This window comes from Micrasema longulum, unplaced genomic scaffold (genome assembly GCF_059751315.1).
Source record: "Micrasema longulum isolate JH-2025_06_02 unplaced genomic scaffold, ASM5975131v1 h1tg001609l, whole genome shotgun sequence".
Classification (NCBI taxonomy): domain Eukaryota; kingdom Metazoa; phylum Arthropoda; class Insecta; order Trichoptera; family Brachycentridae; genus Micrasema; species Micrasema longulum.
In genome coordinates, this window is record NW_028278790.1 from 44,854 (window position 1) to 47,760 (window position 2,907).

Sequence of the window (2,907 nt, forward strand, 5' to 3'; positions counted from 1 at the left end):
GAGCGAAGTCAACACCTTCCGCAGCTTGACAACACTCCCGTCTTTCAACGATTCTGGCAAAAGGTTATGGACCTTTTTGCCTACGTAATAGTGTTGTCTCGATGCCAGAACAGTGTTGACCCCTTCACTTAGTATCAGATCCCTATTAAAATATCTTGTATTATGGTTGTGGTTGACGCTTAGGTATTTATGTATTTATTTATTTTATCTGTATTTAAGTGTGTAACCACTACCGTTCTGTTCTGTTATATACGGTTGAAGTTCAGTACTCTGAATTCTTTGAAGAGATAGTCACTTGTTATTATGCAATAATTTTAACTGTTTCATTTTACATTTATGAGTAGCTTTTTGGCCTCGTGGTGTAATAGCCTGCGCATTTGCCTACCATGCAAGATGTCTCGGGTTCAATTCCCGACATGGTTGACATGAAATATTTATATATAAGGGCGATTTTAGACTAGAATATTTCATAGTCCCTGTACTGGCACCTGAAGCGTAAGACTGACCATTTTACCTTCGTGTAACAAAAATTATCAAGAAATGCTACGATTGATTTACCACCATCTATGCACTATTACGTGTGAAAAGGGAATGATGATAATGATGCTAGTTTTTCAATGGAAACATGTGACTTAATATTGAACGTAGTTATGCATAAAGCAGCCAGTCCACAATTTTGAAAAAATGAAGAATTGGTATTATCGGGTGAAATAAGGTCAATTCTATGTTTTGCTAAAAACAGCCAGACCGCTTTCATAGAAAAAAACTGTATTAATCATCTTCTGAAATTGGTATCGATCACAAAGACGCCATTTCTCAATTCGCATAAAACACACACAGCACTAAAATAATCTTACGGTACTTTAAAAATCGTTATAACTGGTCAAAGACATAATGAGATTCTGGTTTAAAATATTAAAAAAAACTAGATTGTTCATTGTTTATCTTTTGTTAAGGTCAAAAACATTTCAACAGTTGTCTACACGATTGTTCACTATTTTCACAAAAGTGCTATTATCTCAGTTTCACTATTCTATGGCTGGCTGCTTTCTGCATAACTACGTTTAACTAACGATCCTTAAAAACTAGGTTTATACATCAATCATTTTTCTTAACCATGAAATCTCGTTCTGGAAATTTTAGTTGAATGAATGAGCGATGTCAATTTGTAAAATAATCGTGATTTAAAAACGTTCGCGAACCGTCGAGAAGTTCATGGAAGGAACGAACATAATATTATATCGGAAGAGATCTAAATCCTCCAATGTATCTGTCAGAGAATCGAAACGGAAAGAACAATCGTTCTGGGAATTTTGATAGATCTGACAAGTTACTTTTATTGCGATATTGTTGACCCTTTCACGCCGGCCGTGAGAACTGTTCAAACTCGTGAAAATATCCATATCCACCGCAGTTTTCGGTCATAAAAATATAAAAGTTGAGGATGAAATGTAGTAACTTTAGTTTAAGTAAAATCGATCCGAAAAAAACACAAAGTGTTTAAAAACCCACGCTTATTATATTTGGTACTGGATTTTTTTATTAATTAACTTCTCAAAGCTCAAAAATAAACGGCGTAATTCTTTTTCAAACTGTAAAGAGAAAAACTTCCCACGAAGAACATAGTTACTTAGCAAAATAATTTATATTACTATCCAATGTTTTTATTTCTTATTAATTATCAACTTTTTAAATTCTAATTTGCGCAGTGGCGATATCGTAACCAATGAGGTTTATCCGAGGTGCGATTATTGCCAGTTAAAAACTTTTACCAACCCACCCTGCCTTGTGGACGTGAAATACCGTCCGCTTTGGCAAAACAATATCTGTAACCATCATTTTTTTTTTTTAAGTTAATCGGCGTCGCGGTGTAATGGTCAGTTCGTTTGCCTGCCGTGAAAGAGGTCTAGGGTTCGATTCTCAACATCTTCTTATTCTTCTTCTTCAGCCTTGTTCTCTCCACTGCTGGGTAAAGGCCTTTTCTAAACGTCTCCATTCCTTCCTATCACCCGCTTTCATCATCCACGTTTTACTGGCAATAGAGGCAATGTTGTTGACCCATGTTTTTTCTGGCCTTCCAACACCTCTTTTTTTGTCCATGGTCTCCACTTAATTATTCTGGGTGTCCACCTGCCATCATTTTGTCTTGCCAAGTGTCCTGCCCACTGCCATTTCAATTTCGCTGCACGATCCATGATATCCACGACTCCGGTTCGGCGCCTTATTTCATTTTTTACATTTTTTACATTTTTTTTGCACCACAATAGGCCAGGAGGCCTAATTACAGTGGTAAATTACATCACGGAGCACCCAGGCTTGAGAAAAATAACATTTATTTTTTGTGTTCTCACCGGGAATCGAACCCGGAACCTTCCGTGCGTGAGTCAAGCGTCTTGACCACTACACCACGGAGGCCGCTTTTCATTTCTTACTCTATCTCTTAGACATACACCGAGCATCTGTCTTTCCATGGATCGTTGCGTGCATTTTAATTTCTTGCTACTTTTTTGTGTTACAGACATGGTTTCTAGTCCAACATGGTTGGATTCTCGACAGGGTTGATATGAAATATTTTTTTAAGAGGTTGTTTTTGCACTAGAATATTTCTTAGCCTCTGGACTGGTACCAAAAGCGTAAGATTGATCATCTTACCTTCATATCTTAAGAAAAATATTTTTTAAAAGGTTTCGAAAATAGGTATAAGTTATTTATTACTATTATTTTCTTTAAAGTCAAACCTCTTACCTAGTTCTCTCCTATACACATTTTAAATTACTATTTACGTACCCACACAAACACATCCTAACACATTCATTCACACACATTCATATACACATGAATACAAACGTCGCACACATACAATTTTATGAACTCTTTTCTTATAAATTATGTATTATTAGATAAACA

At 35.9% G+C, this 2,907-nt stretch overlaps 1 non-coding gene across 1 annotated transcript; it reads left to right on the forward strand.

Annotated features, from left to right (window-relative positions):
• Positions 1–1,697: 1,697 nt before the first annotated feature.
• LOC148274664 (U4 spliceosomal RNA) lies at positions 1,698–1,831 on the forward strand. The gene has a single exon (XR_015824238.1). It is a non-coding gene; the product is annotated as a U4 spliceosomal RNA (small nuclear RNA).
• Positions 1,832–2,907: the final 1,076 nt, after the last annotated feature.